This window comes from Castor canadensis, chromosome 6, assembly GCF_047511655.1.
Source record: "Castor canadensis chromosome 6, mCasCan1.hap1v2, whole genome shotgun sequence".
Taxonomy (NCBI): domain Eukaryota; kingdom Metazoa; phylum Chordata; class Mammalia; order Rodentia; family Castoridae; genus Castor; species Castor canadensis.
In genome coordinates this window covers 82,459,116-82,465,219 of record NC_133391.1, presented here as the reverse complement: position 1 = coordinate 82,465,219, position 6,104 = coordinate 82,459,116, and positions in this window count along the sequence as shown.

Genomic DNA, 6,104 nt, shown 5'->3' with positions numbered 1-6,104 from the left:
ACAGTACACAGGGCCCCAGATGGCTATCCCTCCCAAATAGTTTGAAAATGGAGAAATAAGGTTTCCATCTAAAAGACAAGTTTATTACAGAGGTAAGCATATAATGGGTTTGAATGGAAAGTTACCCTACAGAGACAAAACAGTTTCCTTGCCAAGCCCTGATTGTAATCTGACTGAATATATGAATATTTCTAAAAAAAAAAAAGTTTCCAAGAAAAAAAATCCAAAACAGAAGTAATTTAACTATAATTTCTGACCTGTAGTCAATAAATCTAGAAATAAACAAAATAAAACAACACATGTATAAATAAAACAACACATGCTTGATTTTTTTTTTTAAATTTATTCCCCGAACTCTTTGGTCAAAGAGTAAATGTAACGTTGCATGCTGAGGAATAATAGCAAAATATTTTAAAATATTAACAAAAACTATAACCATGCTATGTGAGGGAATATGACAAATTCTATAATTAGGTAGCTTGAATTCGTAGCTTTAATTCAATTCAACAAATATTTTATAAATGCCTACAACGTGTACCAGGGCCTGAGGGCATATTGTTTCTTAACTGAGAATTACTTATTAACAAATAATAGAAACTCACTGGACTTAGCCAAAAAGGTATTAGAAAGTAACAGGGATATCTTGTAAAAGTTGGCTACTCAAAGTGTGGTCCAGACCAAGCAGTATTGACACTACCTGGCAGCTTGTCAAAAATGCAAGGTCTTGGGCCCTGACCTATGCACATTACATTTTGAGAAGCAAGGTTAGAGAATACAAGGATTTGACTTACAGTCACGCCTCAAGAAGATTAAAACCAGAATTTAGCATCCACCAAGAACTGAGACCATGCAAATCCATCAACCTTTATATTTAAGATGTGTGCTCCCACTGTATATAAATACAACTAAACTAAGAAGCCAAAAACAGAAAAGTTCACCAAGAAATTAGAAAATAATATGAGAAGGAATGAATTAGCAAATACAGAAGCAGAAAAAAGTAGAAAAGAATCTATGGGATATCACAAAATCAGACCAAAGAGGTAAGTTTATAGCAATCATTGCCTACATCAAGAAAGCAGGAAGATCTCAACTGAACAACATATGACTATATCTCAACAAACTAAAAAAAAATTAACAAACCAAACCCCAATTTAGTAGAAAGAAAGAAATAGCAGATATATATAAAATAAAAACTAAAAACTATAAAACATCCACAAACAAAAAGCTGTTTCTTTGAAAAGATAAAATAGGTAAACTCTCAGATAGACTAAGAAAAACAGAGAAAAGACACAAATAATAAAATCAGAGATAAGAAGACATTACAGTTAACACCACAGAAATACAAAGAATCTTTGTGAATAACTCTACACCAACAAATTTGATAACCAAAAGAAATGGACAAATTCCTAGGTACATAAACATCACCGAGACTGAACTGTGAGAAAACAGAAAACCCAAACAGGCCAATGACAAATAACAAGACAGAACCCAGGTCTGTCTCCTCAGTGAATCACAGCTACTCTGGCCAAAAGCTAAATTACCAGTGGCCAGATGACCCAAATCTGTTCAATGTGTTTTGATCCCTGGGGGATTTCTGACAATGTTGAGATGGTGAAGCTATCTTCCTGATGAGGTTGTTAGTCTAAAGGGTGAAGAAAGTCTGCAACTCCTGGGCACTGCCACCTGTATGAGAGCGGCTTAAACACAGAGAAAGTAGGGCCATCGCTTGAGGATATAGAGCCAGCCAATTCCAGAGCCAAATTTAGTCCTGAACTTTTTATTTATGTAATTCAGTACATTCCTTTATTGGTTCATAATTCTGAGTTAACTTTCTCTCACTTAGGATGAAAGAGTCCCTAGTGAACAGAGGGCCCCTTTCCTGTTTAATATTTTCTTCTTGAGTTTTGTCCAGCAGTGGCCTGAGGTCAGGTGCTGGGAAAAGACTTCCAAGACTCACTAATACAGGAAGGAGAACCTGCAATGTTTCATCTGTGTGTTTAAGGAGACAAGGGTAGTTCCTACCTTCTTACACAGTTGCCTGGAACAACTGTTTGAGTATAGGAAAACTTACACATATTTTGGGAGACTACATCTGTAACTACTACCTGTAACTTTCAATGTTAAAAGTATCTCAAACACCCAAGGCTACAGTGAATCTAGCTTTTACAAGTTCAAGATGTGTATTTTCAAGAAGAAAATGTGGTTTGTATACATAATGGAATATTATTCATCCATAAGGAATGAAATTATGCCATTTGCAGGGCAGTGGATGGAACTGGCAATCATCACAAAGTGAAATAAACCAGAATGAGAAAGACAAATATCACATGTTCTTTCTCATTTGTGGAAACTAGACCTAAAAAGAAAAAAGACACTAGTGTAAAATGGGGTGAGGGACAGGACTGTTTGAGTAGAGGAGCCAGTAGGCATGGTGGACGGAGGGAGGGTAAATATGATTGAAGATCTTCATGGACATGTATGAAAATAGAATAATGAAACTCGTTAAAGTTGTTTTTAAAAGAGGGAAGGGGCAGTAAGAGAGAGTAATGGGTAAATTTGATGAAATCGCATTTTATGCACATATGGAAATACTACAATGAACTCCCTTTGTACAATTAATGTATACTAATAGTATACACTAATAAGACAATGGGCTGGGGTTGCCTCAAGTGGCAGAGTGCCTGCCTAGCAAGCATGAGACCCTGAGTTCAAAACCCCAGTACAGCAAAAGATAAGAGAGAGAGAATTTGTTTTTTTAAGATTGTGTTTTTCTACATTTAGTTCCAGGAACTTTTCCTAGATCATTTCTATTAAGTCTTTTCATGCCTTTTGAATGTGTGTCTGCTCTTAAAATTGATCCCTGACTTTCACAGAAATATAAGGTTGGGTCCATTCCCTCAAAAAGCCTTTTCTACACTAAAATAAATGGACTAATATTAACTATGGTATTAACAACCTGCTCTTGTAAATAAAGAATACAGAGATGCGGGATGTGGTGGCATATGTTATCCTAGTTACTCAGGAGGAGGACTACAGTTCAAGGCTTGCCCAGGAAAAAGCAGGAAGCCATAGCTGAAAAACTAAAAGCAAAATGAGTGAGGGTATGGCTAAAATGGTAGAGTGCCTGCCTAGTAATTGGGACGCCCTGAGTTCAATCCCCAGTACTGGGGTGGGAGTGGTGGGGGGATGGAGAGAGTAGAGATTAATAGAGGAGAAAATAGTCTGAGAAATCATCAGGTCCACAAATATTCTTAGCGAGTCCCTGCTATATCGTGTATACTGTGACAGACATTAATTCATTTTCATAGCCTAAGACTTTGGACAAATTACTTAACATAACTGAGCCTTGGTGTCCTCTCCTGTAACGTGAATAAGAATGAAGGGTTTGTTAAGTGCTGGAGGCAATGGCTGCAGAGAGGTTGGCACAGTTTGGGGCACTGAGTGAGCACCAAGAAAATAGTGGTGGAGGCAGAGGAGGAACACTTGGGAGAAAACATGAGTCGGGGTATGGAACAGAGGACCCCCAATCTCCCACACATCTGCATCAGGGGAGGCTTTTTAAAAATACTGGTTTTGTCATTGGACATGGTAACACAGGACTCAGGAGGCTGAGGCAGAAGGATGGTAAATTCAAGGCCAGTCTGAGTCACATAGTAAAACCCTATATCAAACAAACAAACAAACAATAAAAAAATTTTTAATTGGAAAATAGAAAATAAAAAATATATATTTCAAGGCTCCATCCTAAAACTACCACATCAGAATCTAGGAATACGAATTCCTAGAATTGGGATTATGAATTGGGTGGTCACATAGCTAATTTACGATGGGTCTTACTAGTGTTGAAGAACCACCAGAAAAGAAGAGGAAGTCAGGCTTGCGAGAACAGGGCAGCCCAGAGGAAAAGGCATCCTTTAAAAATTAGGGAGTAAAATACCAAATTGTCCACTGCATTTACTTCTGTTATGTTTTTGATTTACTCTTTGTGCTGTTATTCTATTGTTTAATTCTTATGTTCAACTGCTTTTAAAAAAAATACACTTTTGAGAAAATTTAGAATGAATAGAAAAATTCACATTAGGAATGTGAGTTAAACAAAAATAAACAAGCAAACAAAAAAATCAAACTTTTTCTGTTCACAAAGCTGAAAATTGTGATAAAAATTAAGGCAATTAACAAAATAATTACCATAAAGTTTACAAATAGCTGATATCAGACTATTTTAGGAGTGCTTGACATCTAGTACAAGCATTGCTCTAAGCAGGTGCTATCATGATCCCCATTTTTGTATTAAGCATAAAAGGCTTAAATACTTATCTTAAGGTCACACAACCAACAAGTGGCAAAGGTCATATGGGTTCTCCTTCTCCATACAAAAGCTGAAGCCCTGTCAGGGAAGGGCAGCAAGAGAAAAAAACTAGACTGAGGCTAACTAGCATTTCCAACTGGGTATGGGAGGCCATCCAGCTCAAAGGTACTCATGATATCTAGGAGATATCAGAAGTCTGTAGGTGAATCCATCCCACAAGTGCAGCTGACAAAAAAACACAAAGGTCACCTCGTGTGTAGCTGAACACAGTAGGAACTCACTCTATATTATGAAGATGGCTACTGAAGTTTAAGAAATTTCATGTTGTGTTCAGGTTCAGTGATGGGGGTTAGAACATTGACATGGGACCTTAAAGTGAAACCAAACCCAAGAAAGTGCTATCTCAAAAACCGGATGTTGGGCTGGAGGTGTGGCTCAAGCAGTAGAGCACCTGCTTTGCAAGCGTGAAGCCCCAAGTTCAAACCCCAGTCCCACCAAAAAAAATTCTAATAAAAAACCAGATGTTAGTCTTAATGTGTGAAAAAAGGACCCTTTGAAGCAGAGAAGGAAAAGAGCCAAACCAGAATCCACATCTGAAGAGATCAGCAAGGTACCTCTGATAAAGTTTTTTTTTAATTTATTCTATGCAATTATCTAAAATAGGGGTCAGCAAATGACAAACCATGTGCCAAATTAGGCCCCTACCTTTGCTGTTACTAAGGTTTTGTTGGGACGCAGGCACAGGCATTCATTCTGTGCTGCAGTGTCATGATTGTGAAACTGCAACAGAGACTACAGGGCCCGCAAAACTGAAAAGATGACTATCTGAGCCCGTACAGACAAAATTTTGCTGACCTCTGCTCTCAAATTTATTTCATAAATTTACATTTAGGATTTAAGTTTTTAAAAAGCTTAAACCAGGCTTAATACACATCTGAGAACCCTTGTGTCCTTGGATCATGGATGTCAAAAAACATGGGGAGGTGAAACTACTTGATAGACAATAAGGACAGAGGATCCATGTGGATTAGGATCTTTATTTTACAGGGCCGATTACTTCAGAAAATGAAATTTGTTAACCAGAGATTACACCTGTAAACATTGCAGCATAGAGAACACTATTGCAAATGAATGCCCCAAAAGCTCAATCTGATTGAGACATAGTTTTCCTTTACATATTTTATTTCATATTTCTGATTCAATATTTTTCTTTTCTTAAACAGGGTACTTGTATTATGATTCTATAAATCTGTCAGTCATTAAAGCCCACTCTGTACCAGAAGTAATTTTAAATTTTTTGCATTCATTTTATCTCCTTATTGTTCTTCATTATTTCCATTCCCCTTTATTCTCATGGAAACAGAACCTTTAATTTTTAGCCAGGTACATTTCAGTCCAGAACATCTGCCAGATAGTCTTACAGCTACAGCACTGGATTCACTTAGATTGTGCTAATCAGATGCTCTCACAAAGGGTCTGCAAGGATGGAAATCATGCTTTTATTGCTCCTGCAATTCCACTGCAGGTTTCTGGATCCTCAAATTCTACCCTGCTCAATATTGCTTGATGATTATGGAGGTTCCCCCAACCGTTCATGTTAAAGGCTTGGTCTCCAGGGAGATGCTATCGGGAGGTAGTAGAGCCTTAGGAAGTATGGCCTAATGGGAGGTCTTTAGGGGCATGCTCTTGAAGGAGATAGTGGTACTCTAACTATTCTTCTCTTTTTTGTTTTTAGGCCATAATGTGAGCAGTTTTAATCCTCCATATGCTTCTGCCATTATGTACTCCCAAAGTC